Raw genomic sequence first — 15,749 nt, 5'->3', positions numbered from 1 at the left:
CCATGTCTTAAACTATCACATTGGAGACTAGGTTTCAACCTCTGGATTTAGGGGGACACAAATATTCTTACTGCAGCAATGAGATATTCAGTGGAAACCCAAATACATCCCAGGCCTCCTGTGGTACTATCTCAACATAGCATTACATTCAGACAAATATGTTCTAGTAATCAAAAGGTAACTGAAAGTACTTAACAACTTGTTTGTCTTATGAAAAAATGTCAAAGAAAGAGGAAGGATGCCTGATTAATACACATCAAACATCTAAAAATTCCCCTTTTCTGATCTCTGTCACATTGAAAATCCCCACTCCCTAATTCTCAACACCTTCACTCTGCTTGCAATTCCATACAAAGGACTCCTAGCTTGTCTGCTTCTTCTTCTCCCTCCTTCCTTTTTTTTCTCCTCTGTATTGCATGGATACTTTGGTCTTTATCAATTTTTTTTTAGTTTTCTCTCTTCCTTGCTTAATTTCCTAATTCTTTAGAGCAATGGAAAGCCCTTGACCTGACCTAGCATGCAGAGATCTTTCTTTTATAGAAGTCAGAGGAGAGAGTAATACTGTAATTATTCATTTGTCAACAACTTTGGTCAAAAAACCAACTAATTTTTGCAAATATCCCAATGTGCAAAATGCCTATCACAGTGCCTGGAATTCAATACTCTATGTGACATTCTTTTCATAAAACCTTGGAAAGAGTTCCAATTACTCAATATGAGTGTTCCTTGTTTCCCCAAGTGGACAGCAAACTTTCAGGAGTCTACAATGACATTTCATAGCTTATTAAATTCTTAGAATCCAGAACTATTCTCTAATGACTATTGATCTTTCATTTAAAGCAATACAGTCACTTATTTAAAACAATATAGTGCTCCTACTATATGTCCAATATTGGGCTAACCCCTCAGGATTTAACATAAAGAAGACATATTCACAATTTTCATGAGTCTCCCAGGCTAATGAAAAGGACCCCTGTAAACAAAAAGGAGCACACTTTGTAATAGTTCTCCAGATCTCTTCAACTAGATTGGTTCAGTCATCCTTCAGCTGCTGAGTGTTGGCTGCCAATGGCTTATAGCTTTATACTTCTCAGGAAATTAACATGGCCAGTGGGGTGGCCTTGCCCAGTGCTGCCCAGAAGGTCCTATCTCCTCATCCATTATCTAAAACATGGCCTATAGCCAATGACTTGCTGATAGGGAGCAAAGAAGCCTGCCACTGATTTCAAGGCAGAACAGGTTATGCCTCAGAGCTCCTCACTGGCTCAGGGTAAGGCTAGAATTCAGCTGAAACCATGTCTTCTCCCCAGCACTATCTTGCTATTCACTTTTCTTATAGGTTTTACCTGAGACTTCTCCCTCAGTAAATTACATACAAAAGAATCTTCATTCAGGCTGTGTATTTAGGAATCCTGACTTAAAACACAATGCTATTATATAGCTCAGGATATGATGGGCAGGGAGCAGAGAGGGCTATTCCTTGAAACATCTGGGAAGGCTTCACTGAGTAGAGGCATTGCATTATTGGAGGGAAGATAGTAGGAAAGGGATGATTTATGTGGCGTGCTACCAATAGTGTGCACCACAGTGCATAATAATTGCTGAAGAAATGATCATTTCAGTCACTTCTTTCCCCACGATAAGCAAATGTAATTATATCGGCAAAGACATCAGAGTGTGAAAAATCATGACATTCTTAGACAATGCAGAGAAGTTCCATGACCTGGTGCTCAAGGAGCCTGGTGGAGATTTGTAGGAAAACCGGGTCCCTAAGGCATCCATGTGCTGTGCTTTTTCCTCATACACAGCAGAAAGCCAAAAGAAGTTTTATATCAGGAGGATGATATTGGATCTGTGCTTCTAGAAGCTAATTCTGGTGGCGGTGGGAGGACACATCAGTGTAGTGGGACGTGGAGATGAGACAGGCAGCCATTGCAACAGTCAAGACAAGAGAAGCTTGAGAGAGAGGTGGAGAACAGAGATTTTAGAGTTGGGGGTACATTTAAGGGTTTCTTAAAGGAGTGACTCTTTAACATGAAGAGACCAACTTAGATGGAGCAAGGAGCCAATATCTGAGTGATGATATTCTGGCATCTTGCAGTGACAAAATACTAAACTTGAATAAGGATTATTCTATTAACTACATTGGTAAAAAGACAATTCTAACAAATGATACTGCCCAAGTAAAACATACATTATCCTCTTATTTGAAAGCTCCCTGTAATTTAAGACATCACCGTCATATTTAAAAGAATGCATTATTGCAGGTGCTAGTAGGTCAACATTTATTAGCAACCCTACAATAATAGCCAACACATGTGAAGAGTGAGCCTGCATTGGAGAAAAACAATTTCAGTTAGAAAATAGACTCTCATTTCGATCTCTTGCAAGCTTATTATAGCAACAGGAAAATGAAAACACTTTTATTTTTCAAATTTATGAAAAAGCCTTCACCACCACTGTCATTTTAGGCAGGAAAACATCTTTAGCCAATGTAGCCTTTTCTTCTCTGAACTTAAATTAAGACACACAGCTATCGAACATAAGGAGAATGGGAGATCTGGATGATTTTTTTCATAAAATGCAAATAAAAACTAAGTTGTTAATGTTTAATACAGATATCAGATTAGATGTATTTTCTTGCCGTTGGGAGCTGTGTGTGTGTGTGTGTCTGTGTGTGTGCATGTGTGTGTGTGTGTGTTGTGTGCGTGTGCCTGTGTTGTCTGAACTGTGTGAGTGTGTGTGTGTGTCTGTGTTGTCTGACCTGGGTGCATATGCGCGTGTGTGTGTTGTCTAAAATGGGTGCATGTGTGTGTGTGTGTGTGTGTGTGTGTGTGTGTGCCTGTGTTATCTGAACTGTGTGAGTGTGTGTCTGTGTCTGCGTTGTTTAAACTGGGTCCATGTGTGTGTGTGCCTCTGTTGTCTCAACTATCTGTTTATCTGTGTTGTCTGAACTGGGTTCATATGTGTTGTGTGTGCCTCTGTTGTCTGAACTCTGTGTGTGTGTGTGCACCTTGTATTGTCTGAACTGGGTGTATGTATGTGTGCTTGTGTTGTTGAAGCGGGTGTGTGTATATATGTGTCTGCTTGTGTTGTCTGAACTGAGTGACTGTATACACTTATCTGAGATTGCTGGAGGTAAGTGGTCATTCTGATTCAGCATGATCTCTTAACAGTTAGTGATATTTTCACACAGTTTATTTCCTTTATTCTTCATAAGAACCCTTGGGTAAGTATTAGAAGCTGTTTTAAAGGAAAGAAAACTGAGCATCGGAAATATTGGGTGTCTTTTTCAAGATCACTGAGCAAATAATGAAGTAAAGAGTGGTGCGCAGGAGAGGAGACACAGTCCCGGAGCCACTGGGCGGGTTGTGAAGACTTGCAGATTTCATTAGAAGGCAGATCTGGGATGTAAACTCCAAGTGTAGAGGCTTCTCTCTCCACTCCCTGACTGTCTCATCCCCACACCCTAGACTAGAGGGTGCTTTATAGGCTGGTGCAGCAGTTCTCAAACTTGTCTGCACACTGGGAACACCCAGGGAGCTTTCAAGAGCGCTCATGCCTGTATCCTACCCCAGAGATGGTGAATTAATGGGTACAGGGTAAGGTCGGGACCTTAGCTTTAAAAATTTTTAGATTACCAGGTGATCTTAATTTAAGACAAGCTTGGGAACCATTGACATAGTCATAAAGAACAAGTTCTCTGAAATCCACCGACCTAAGTTCAAGTCCCAGATTCTACAATTACTAGTTGTGTGACTTTGGGCAAAATGCTTGATCACTCTCTGCCTCAGTTTCCCCATAGTACTTACTCCACAGGGATATTGTGAAGATTAAAATAATGAATATATTGTAAAGCACTTAGAAGTGTTTGCCATCATTAGTTTCTAAAAACAACAATAAACAAACTAACAAAACATGGACCCCTGGCTTCTGTTCCTGGCTGTCCAGGAGGAAGAATATGCTGAAAAAGACCACCAATATAGAGAAGACCACCAATCATAACTTGGACTAGGAGGAATTAGTGGAATCTTCAGTCATCAAAGCTGGAAAGGGGCCTTAGACAGCATCTCTCTCCTCACCCCACCAGGTGCAGGTTTTATTGGTAATAACAGAGGTCCAAATAAGTTAAATGACTTGTCTAAAGCCACACAGCAAAAATACATTGCTTGAGATAGGACCAAGGTTCTTCTATTACACTCTGGAACAAGTTCTGCTTCGTGGTGGCTGCTCTTGGAGGGTTCGAGGCATTGGGTGGGGTTCATGAGTATGGGTTTTGTTGATTTAAAGGCGGAAGCTCACAAGCTCTTGAGAACCCTCTCTGACCTGCAGTCACCTCGATTCACATACTCTTGACGGACAAGTCTCAATTGACCAGCCGGTTTGGTGCTTGTCATAGCTTCCCTGCATGTCTCTTCGACATGCCCTGGCTGGTGGAGAGAAATTCCCTCTAAAGCATCTTTGAATTAGAACCATCCAGAAAGGGTTTGATTTGCCTTTCAGCGTTTTAAAGGGAGACATTTTCCCTTGTGTACCTAAGCAATCAGCACAGACCCTCTGTCTGTGAGAAGTCTACTGGCATTGTGCAGTCAGACAAACTCTAATCACAGTGGCAGTACTTGACTCATTCTTTCCATGCTTGCGTTTTTAAAGGCTATTTAACTAGAACACATCTTTTCAAACAAAATCCTTGGAATGTTGGCTTTTGTGTGAGTATGAGGTAGTGGGAGAAAGGTGTTCTCTGGAATCAAACAGACGTGAGTTGTCTGCTGACATCTGACACAGGAATTTCCCAACTTTGTCACAGCTCGGTTTTCTAACCTTTAAAGTGGGGGTTATGAGAGCCTTGTAGTGAACTTGTGAGATCAAATCAGATCATTAGTGCGATGATCGTTGACTGACAATTAATTGGGAAATAGTTTCTTTTTGTTCTGGTATTTTATGTGGAGAGAATGAAGTGACTTAATCAGAGTGCATCAGAAGCTAATGTCCATGGCTCAGTTTCCTGGGAAGCACCCTGTGGGCTGTGAAACCTGAGTCAGGTAGCATCTCTGCCCTGGAGGCGTTTTTGATGTAGTTAGAGGCAGGAAATTAATGAAATAACGTGTTAATGTATCAGGTAGATAAGGTAGGTGACTCAAGTGATGTAGTGTGATAGAGGCGGCTGTGTTGTAGAACAGGTCACCAGCTAGCAATTTCAAGTTAGTTCAGGACTGTGAGCAAGTGCAATTTGGTTTTTCTTGACAAATAAGCAAATAAAATATAAAAACAAGGAACAAAAACCATTTGAATCAGTTGCCAACATTGCGAAGTCAGGTTTCACTCAAAAATCTTTATTGCCTGATTATCTTTAAAAATGAAGAAATTTGGAAAACCTGGAACAATCCACTGAATTTTATTCCTAGATGTGCCCTTTAGATGACATATTAATATATTGTCTTCAGGGCCGGGTGCAGTGGCTCACCTCCCAGCACTTTGGGAGGCCAAGGTGGGTGGATCACGAGGTCAAGAGATTGAGACCATCCTGGTCAACACGGTGAAACCCTGTCTCTACTAAAAATACAAAATAATCGGCTGGGCATGGTGGTGCGTGCCTGTAATCCCAGCTACTCAGAAGGCTGAGGCAGGAGAATTGCCTGAACCCAGGAGGCGGAGGTTGCGGTGAGCCGAGATCATGCCATTGCACTCCAGCCTGGGTAACAAGAGTGAAACTCCATCTCAATATATATATATATATATATATTCTCTTTAGTTTGCTGCGGTCCCTACCACCCCTGCTGTCTCTCCAGTTGGGATGCTCCTTACAATCTGACCTGCATTGTCATTTTACCCGTAGTAGAGTTAAGAGAAGAGTGAAATAGACCATGGACCAGGAAAGGGTTTCAAGGAAAACAGAAGAGGGCATATAATGGACTAAAAGAAAGACTGTTCTAACATGAGTGATATACAAACCAACAGAGATTAATTTATGTGTCATGAGAATACAACATAAATTTTCATTACAAAATAAAATATTGCAAAATGACACAGGTGTAAGAGAAAATGCATGAAGAAAAACACAAGTGAAAATTGATGGAAAAAATCCATCCTGGTCTAATGTGTTTATTGCCATTAGCACCTTGGCAATTGTCTCTTGTATGTGCGTTGGCATACAAATGCAAGCATGACACTGAATTCTTACTTTATGTACTTTTGTTGCACAGCATGAGTCTTTCTGATATTCCCTTTTCTTTTGCAAGATGAAGTTAATAACAATGACCTCCTATGATCTGGGAGAGGGCTAGATGAATGACATGCAGAAAAGTTCCTGTGGTCGTGGCCATTGGCCGATGGTAATACATGTCAGTCAAATCTGAAAATGCAGAGGGCCGGAGGAAGAATTTTGTGGCCTTGAGTAATTGAGAGATGTCATCGAGAAAGTAGGATGTCACTGGACTTTCTTAGAGAAGAAGTAAGATGGAAACAGGACTGGGTCAGGGTGAATACATCCAGTTGGGGAAGTGGATGGGGGCAGGTTAGGCATCGAGATTCCAGATTCTGCTGGACTGAGGGTCCATGTTGCTGAGCTGAGTCATCCCACGTGGTGGGTGAGTCAAGTCTTCAAAAGCCTGGCCATGGGGTCTTTAGACTTCTCATTCCTTCAGTCCTAGGATCCAACCCATCATATGTGTTCATCTCTTGCATGCCAGTTGTTGAGCTAGGTCTTGGGAGCAGAGAGATGTTGAGACTTAGATTCTAAATGTGTTCTGCCTAAAGTCAGACCACAGATCTGTCACTTAGAAAATGTGTTACCCTGGGCACATCCCTTAACCTATCTCCATCTTAGTTTCCTCTTCTGGAAAATGGAAATCATACCAGTGGCTGCTCCATTGCATTCTGTGAATGGGGGATTGTGAACAAAATGAAATATTTGTACATGTGTGCGACAGTTTTTTATAAGGCCTGAACCTCAGTCCCAAACTGTTCATCATCCAGGGATCAAGGAAATGGATCACTGCAATGAAGTAAAACACGTGCAGAGACAGAGCCTAACCCAGGGCTGCTGGAACAGAGTGTAGTGTGACTGGCCCCACCCGGGTGACTCAGGACTTAACAGAGAAGGTGACGTGAGGCTTGGTCAGGGCCTGCAGGTTTAAGAAGCTCTCTGGGAAAAAGAGCAGGCAGTAGGGAAGGCCTTAGGGAGAGTCAAGAATACAGGAGCAAGAAGGTAGTCGGGGATGCTTGGGAACTACAGACAGACAGGCAGCTTAGAGCCAGAACAAGGAGCAGGGAGGATGGATCTGGAATTGCCCAGCTGAGCCTAGAATAACAAGAGCCTTAAGTCTTGCATTGAAGAGACTTTATTTTTTCGTATGGGTCATCAGGGACCTCTGTGTGACTGAAAATACAGGAATGAATCCATTCGGCTAGAGGTAGAGTTTTTAAGCAACATATTGTCAGGTGCTTGCAAACAGGACAACTGGAGGAGCCCCTCTCTGTGTGAGCAGGCGCAGCATGTGGCATGAAGTCCAGGATTTCTCTGGAACAGCATCTGACCTTTGCCCCTGCCGGTTGTTTAGATCTATTTAGTATCTTTTATACATGTAACACATCACACATTGCAAAACATTGCCTTTCAGAGTTGTTTGAGCTTTTATAAAGAGATAACAGCAGTTGTTTCAAGTAAGATTGATCCAGGCATTGCTGCCAGCCGTGCGCCATGCTTGTGGAAAGCATCTCTCCAGTAACAGCCAGCAGCGAGGAGTCTCTGGTTTGGATTGGAAGTTTCCCAGAAGTGAGAGCTGGGTAGAAAGGGTACTCTTTCCTGCCAGAGAAGAGAAAGGCACACCCCACAGGGTGTCCTCCAGAATGAAGGATCTCAAAGGCCAGATTTATGGTGGGCACTTGGAAAATATTCATTTAATGAATGAATGAATAAACAAATGAATGAATGATCCCTCTCAACTCAACGATGCATAGTATGTTGGAGGAGAAGAAAATTAAAACAAATGTATTCCCGGTTTTTTTTTCTTTCTTAAATTAGCTTTTAAAAGATTTCACAAGTACAATATTAACACTTTCTTGACATTATGAAAGTCAAAACAAAAACAGTCTTTCTTCATGGTACCCTTTTCTGAGGGTCCTCTCTTCTCACTCTGATACCTACCATTTAAACCTGTTCCTCCACATTTACATACGCATAGCTGGGATTTTTAAGTGGCTGTCTGTATTTAAAACTATATTTCTACATACTTTTAGGAAATTGGGATTATTTTCCTTATTTAAAAGATAGGAAAACTGAGACTCAGAGAAGTGATGTTCTAACTTGAAGGTCATTCAGAGTCAAGGTTTAAACCCAGCTGTGGTGACCCCAACACCTGTTCTTCCCTCAGAATCAGGGAAGTACACATAAGTAAGGGGGGGGTGGTGGAAGTGCAGGACAAACAATGGCCCAGCTTACTCCACATCAAATAAAGGTTACTACTTTAGAAGCATGTCGCCTTTGCCCCTGAGGCTGGCCTTGCTTGACACATGACCAGGCTTCCCTCAGAGTGAGTTCTCCCGTGGTTTCCACTGTGCGGTCGTCTTTGAATTGTGCGTAGAGTAAACCCTGTCTATGTGGGAAGGGGTAGTAGAGAGAAGAAAAACAGTGCCATGGAGAAAGTGAACTTCTGTGCTATTCACTATGGTAGCCACTAGTTCACACGTGGCTCGTGAAACACATTTAAGTTAAAATGAAATAAAGTTAGAAACTCAGTTCCTCCACTGCATTGGCCACATTTCAAGTGCTCAATTGCCACATGTGGCTGCCAGATTGGACCATACAGATATAGAACATTTCCATCATTCCTGCAAGTTCACTTGGGCAGCACTGCAGCTTGACTGTAAAGCATTGTAGCAGAGTGAGGGCTCATTCACATTATGCAGGAAGGATATTTTTTGTAGCTTTCCTTTATACACTCTGACATGGAACTAAGAGGTATTCTCCCGTTGCTCTCCAAAGACGCCGAAATGCAGCCTTTTCTGTGAATCTCTTTTGCACATTCTGGTGATTCTGTGCGGCAGAAGTGTCTCAAATGGTTCACAAACACCTCCTGGATTTCAGCTCTCTTCACAGTCAGACTAGTTCAGACCACTAGCAGTTCTGCAGCGTTTTCCTCATGGAAGCCCTTTAATGGAGCTGAACTTTGGTGTTACAACCTCTGCTTGACATAGGTGTGTTAAGAAATAGGCTTCTCTTGTAGAATTCACATTGGGGATATCATTGATTCTACTCACAATTCTCAGATCTTTTAATGGGGACATCTTGAATAAATTTATTTTAGACTTGAATTTTTCTGGGGGACTTCTGTTATGTATTTCCTATCTGGTTCTTACCACGGACTGTTTTTTTCTTTAGCTACTAGGCAACTCAGAGTTAAATTTTTAACTTAACACTTATGAAGTACTGTCTATCATATGTTTCTGTGAATTATTTTTTTTCTCTATTCATTTCATTAATCTCCTCTCTGTCTTCTTTCATTTTGCATTCTTTATCTATTCTTCATCCCATTATATTATAGGATTTCTTCTTTCTTTCCTTCCTTCCCTCCATCTCTCCTTCTCTCTCTGTCCTTCCTTCCTTCCTTCCCTCCCTCCTTCTCTCCCTCTCTCTCTTTCTTCTTTCCTTCCTCCTTTCATCTTTTTTTCCTTTTTCTACCTCTCTCTGTCTCTCCTTTTTCTTTCCTTCCTCTCTCCTGCCTTTCTGGTATTCCTGTTTCAACACCTTGAGATGGAGTACACACAAATAAGGCTGGGGTGGAAGCGCAGGGCAAGCAATGGCCCAGCTCACTCCACATCGGATAAAGGTCACTACTTCAGAAGCATGTCGCCTTTGCCCCTGAGGCTGGCCTTGACACATGACCAGTCCTCACCAGAAAAGCGAAGGCTGGAGACATGTCTGGGCAATTCAGGCTTCTGGGATCTGAGTTGGGATGGCCCCACCTGTCCCCACTCCTGATCATAATCGGGAACATCTAAGCTGAGTCACTTGAGCCTTTGGTCTCTCTCCTTGCAGGGAGTGGCTTTCCCAGAACACTGATGTCCCACCACCCTGCCCTCACTTTCTAGTGAGTGACAGCCCCAAGTATGGGTCAAAACAGGGAGTCATTTGTCTCTCTGGCCTTCCCCATTTCAGGAGCTGATTTACTCTTTGTATCAATTATCATTTTCCTTGGGGAGGAGGCTTTTATGAGATCTTGGTCAGCAGCACCAAGCTAGCTGGAGGGTGTGTCCTGCCTGCAAGCTGAGCCAGGCAGCTCTGCGCCTCTGGAAAACAGCAAGTCCCAGCCAAATGGAGGCAATGGATTGCAACCTACGTGTGCTTCCATCATGTCTTGCATTAGAATTTGATTTAATTTTTACCTGATGCTTCACCTATTACAATGAGACATAAAAAGGGAATTTGCAGCTGCCTGCTTATCAGAAAAGATCAACTGTTTCTGTAATTAATATGGAAGATAACAATTTAAAATAATGAAACACCCATAATATGCTTAGGGGAAGCAGCTTGTTGCTATAATTAGAATGAGAATCAAATTGTTCTGATGGCAAACACATCATTTATTGAACTGAAGCTACTCTATGAATGAGAGTAAATAGCACAGCAGGAAAAAAAGACGAGTAAGAGACATTTCATCAAACTCTGGGTCTGAGAAAGACATTAGAAGTACCAGGAATAGCAGATAACAGAGTCTGACATTCCTGCAGTGCCCTTCCAGCCTCCACCTATGCTCCCGTGTGGTGTTTGTTCAGTGTCTTTTGAGGCCCTTGAGTCTTTTCTATAGTATGTCTCTGATTATGTCACACCTGTGCTTAAAACTTCCCCCACAACATTAAGTAGAGTAAGGTTTATATCTGTGTGTGTGCGTACACAAACACACACACACACACACACACACACACACACATCTTCTATGATGCCTATGTAGAGCTTTCTACTCAGGGAACTGTTGTTTCCTCTTCAATCAGTTTTGGCTGGGAGGGGAAGATTCAGGAGATACTTTCAACTTAATGCAGCATTTTTTATTCCTCTATCTTAAAAAAAAATTCCATCAGTATATATTATCTCATGATTAATAAAAAAGGCGTTGTAATTTCCCACAACCAGCCAATCACATCAGTCTCCTCTCCTGCCAACGTCCTCCTGCACCTGCACCAGCTCAGTAGGCCACAGCTTCCTGGAAAACTCCTCAGATTCATCACCTCCCTGTATTTTTAGGACCTTTGTTCCTATTCATCACTTGGCCAGCAAATTTCTCCCTCTCCTTTCTTGTCTAGAAAGATCTGAATTTTCCAAAGAAGCCTGATGCAAATGTCACCTCTTCTCTCTCTCTTTTTTTTTTTTTCTTTTGAGACAGAGTCTCGCTCTGTCACTTAGGCCGGAGTGCAGTGGCACGATCTCTGCTCACTGCAACCTCCATCTCCTGGGTCCAAGTGATTCTCCTGCCTCAGCCTCCTGAGTAGCTGGGATTATAGGTATGCATTACCACACCTGGCTAATTTTTGTATTTTTAATAGAGATGGAGTTTCACCCTCTTGGCCAGGCTGGTCTTGAACTCCTGACCTCAGGTGATCCACCCACCTCAGCCTCCCAAAGTGCTGGAATTACAGGTGTGATCCACCTCACCCAGCCATCACCTCTTCTTGGCAGTCCTCAGACCAATGCTTTACTCTGGGGCACAATTTATTTCTTTCTCCTCTGAGTTCTCACCGCATTTCCCACAAACATATATCAATACATTATTTTGCACTACACACTGCTTGCATTCATCCACATCTCCCACTTTCAATGTGTGTGTGTGTGTGTGTGTGTGTGTGTGTGTGTGTGTTTATGTGCCTGGCACATAGTAGGTATAAATGTTTACTAGAATGGTGTTAGATTAATTTGGGTGAACAAGGACACATTTTGGGTTCATTAGACATGTTAAGATATTTTTAAAGTTTTGTGGTTTGAGTAAAATTTGAGATGCGTCTTGCCAAGTATGTTTCTCCCTATTTTGTAAAGCGCATATGTCTATTAAGGGAGGAAAAGCCATATGGTTCTGATTTCCTTACTCATAGATCAGCATTTCATTTTGTAGAATATCTAATGTTCAAGATGCTGCGTGTACTCTGTGTATTGGTCCCTCTTTTTGAATGTCTTGCTTTGAACCGAGGAGGTCACCTTTCCCCAAGATAGAAACTTAACTCTCAACAGTATCGAGGATATTTTCAGTCCTGAACTTGCGAGGTTTGGGAGATGGATCCTCAAATGAAACCACTTTGTGTCTTCCCTTGCAAAGAAAAAGGTGATGGTCTTTAACCAGGATCTTTGGGTCAAGATGAGCTGAAGTAAGATACAGTTCATGTTGGATCATTTGGGTTTATTTCTGATGTCACTGAAGGTAATCCATGTGCAGTAAGGATATGCTAACCAGATGTATTAATGAATTCATAGATGAACAAATGAATGAAAGCAGTCTAGAGAAGAGTGATGTCATAAATACAATTTTAAAGTTAGAAACCCTGGATTTAATTACTGTTGCTGTTGACTTTTGGGCCTTCATAACTGAGAGTCTTGCGCCATCTCTGGCTTCTCTGACTTTGGTCTCCTAATTAAAAGATGATGTTAATGTTAATGTCTTTCTTCTTCTTCTTCTTCTTCTTCTTCTTCTTCTTCTTCTTCTTCTTCTTCTTCTTCTTCTTCTTCTTCTTCCTCTTCCTCTTCCTCTTCCTCTTCCTCTTCCTCTTCCTCTTCCTCTTCCTCTTCCTCTTCCTCTTCCTCTTCTTCTTCTTCTTCTTCTTCTTCTTCTTCTTCTTCTTCTTCTTCTTCTTCTTCTTCTTCTTTCTTCCTCCTCCTCCTCCTCCTCCTCCTCCTCCTCCTCCTCCTCCTTCTCCTCCTCCTCCTCCTCCTCCTTCTTCTCCTCCTCCTCTCCTTTGCCTTCTCCTTCTCCTTCTTCTTCTGACAGATTCTTGCTGTGTCACCCAGGCTGAAATGCAGTGGCATGATCATAGCTCACTGCAGCCTCCAACTCCTGAGCTCAGCCTATTTCCTGCTTCTGCCTCCCGAGTAACTGGAACTACAGTTGTACGCTACCATATCTGGCTAATTCAAAAAAGCTTTTTTCCTTGTTGATACAGGAGTCTTGCTGTGTTTCCCAGGCTAGTCTGGAACTCTTGGCCTCCAGCCATCCTCTGCCTTAGTTTCTCAAAATGCTGGGATTGTAGGCCTGAGTCACTGCACCATGTCTTCAAGTTTTAATGGCAACTTCATGAAGATCTATTAGACCAACGTTCATCAAACTTTAGTCATTCATCTAATAATGCCTTTGCAATCTTATCACATTTTTTCTAAATGAACTTTTCTTCATTTGATAAAATACAAAGAAAATGCTCTATCGCTGCTGTCTGTGAAGAACTGATATTCCATACTGTAAAGAAACTTCTTATTGTGGAAAAAAGAGATACTTACTAATGTTTGTTCTAAATATTGGTTTGCACACTACCTAAAATCATCTTACTGTGCATCAATGTTACCCATGCCCACTTTTCGAAAGCATCCACGTTGACAGTATATCTGGGAAAATTTTGTAAAGCATATGACTCTATAAGCATTTTGATAACTGTTATTGTTGTTTTTGAAAGGATTAATCTAGGAGCTGTCAGAAACTATGGCTCAAACTTTAGCCAAGACATTTTACTGTACACAATTACAGAGAAGTGACTTAACTTTTCTGAGCTACAGTAGCCTCACCTGAAAAGCAGAAAGAGTTGTTTCAGCAGTGTGGGCCACATTTTATGATTATTTGTAGTTTTCCATTCTTACCTCTATGGGATGCTAAACACTTGAGTGGAAGACAGAGTCAGTCGTGTGGATGTGGGCAATTTTCGGGCCCTCTGCCATCTCGTCATCATGCACTTTCTTCAATGGTGACTCATCAGATGATTGTACTCTCCCCATCAGGCAGGTATGGTCATGACAGGGATTCCCATTTTAAGAGTGAAGAAATCAAGGCTTCAAAAATGAAAAAGTGACATGCAATTCTCAAGGCCTTGCAGCTCACAAAGGGCTGAACTGGTTCTAGAAGGAGACAGGGTCTTCTGACTAATACTGTTCACAGCTACTTGTTTCTGTGCCACTAAATAGGCAAAACATATGACCTAGAGCAGGTCCATGAGAAATAACTCTGCTGAGAAGCTTAACATGTGAAATCCTCAAAAGATCTCCTCCATTGTCTTGCTGTTTGTTTCAATAGAGCTCAGAGAAGACATAGCCCAGAAAGCCTACTTGTGACTTAACGGGACATCTTCTGAACTTGGGAAATTTAGTGAATTCTGTACAGAAATAGAATGTGTCAGGTCTTAAGATAATTGCTGGAGAAACAGAAATAATTTAATTCCATGTCTTCTGGAAAGAGTTCATAGTCTGGTGGGGAGATCCACTGATTAGAAAATGCACCCCAAAAATACTCCAACAACAACAAACAAAATAAAACAAAAATGATAATATGATCTTGGCTAAAATGAAGCTCTGTGCAATGCACCCTGGAAAATGAGTGAAAGTAGCAATTATTTATATTAAAAAGTATGAATGTGATGCTATTTGAATGTAGGTTAATGGAGTCCAAGCCCCAAAACTATTTTGTTTTGCCTTTAAAAGAAGTCATTTATAAAGACATTCATCTCTTTTTTTTTTCTCATGTTAGAAACAGACTGACAACCTATCAAAATCTAGATCTCTAAAACTTTCTTAGTTTTTATTTTAACATCTACCTCAGAATGCAACTTGTCCCCAAAGCATACAGGCTACAAAATTGAGTAGACCCCCAGCATTTTACGACAAATATTGGAAAAATATCAGCAATCAGAGCTACTGAGAAATAGAATCTTAAACTTGGCAATGAGAGGCAGTGGAATTCACTTTTAGATTTTAAAAATAAAAATGCCCGTCTTCAAGTCAATACATTCTCCTGTTTTGGCATCTTGAATCATCTTATTAAAAAAAAAAAAAACAAATTTTCAGCTTACCTTTGCATCTACAAAACTGCTTTAAAAAAAAAAAAAGTCCAAATTCCACATTACTAAACCCTGCATGACTTGCATTAAGAGACAAGATTATGAGTTCTGCATGCACAGACTTACAGACTGGCCAGCCACAGGGGGTTGATCAGCCATGACACAGTCTGACACTGGGCAAGACCAGGAAGAGGCCAATCTAAAGCAAAGCCAACTGCTTTGCATTATTGCACCAGTCCCTGGGAACGCAGAAGAGCTGGAAACCCACAATCTCTTGGTCAATGGCTGAGAATGGCTGCTAGTGGAACACCCATATCTGCAAGTGGAAAAGGCCATTTTAAAAGTAGCTTCCCAAGCTTTAAACAAGTAGAAAAACTTGATCTGCAAGCAAAATTAACACAGACCTTATCTTTTTGTGCTTGCTTTGTAACACTGGCTGTTGTTACAAAGCCATGAGTGATGAGCTCACTGAAGTATGTGAGAGCTATCTAGACACTCTGTGCCTCAGTTTCCTTATATATAAAGCAGGGATTGGAGTGGCACTTCTTTCACAAGAGTTGTGTGAGGATGATTTGTGTAAAACATGCATAACCTGGTGCCTGGCGCAGTTTAAGTACTCAAAGTACAGCATATTATTACTTGTGAATAATGATAACAGCTATTGATTCCTGCTAATCCTCACCAAAAAAATTGTGCAGAATAGGTTTGATTGTATCCATTTTTCAGATGACAAT

The sequence above is a fragment of the Saimiri boliviensis genome, chromosome 2, assembly GCF_048565385.1.
Source record: "Saimiri boliviensis isolate mSaiBol1 chromosome 2, mSaiBol1.pri, whole genome shotgun sequence".
Classification (NCBI taxonomy): domain Eukaryota; kingdom Metazoa; phylum Chordata; class Mammalia; order Primates; family Cebidae; genus Saimiri; species Saimiri boliviensis.
The sequence above is the reverse complement of the archived record's forward strand: the minus strand, read 5'-3'. Positions refer to the sequence as shown.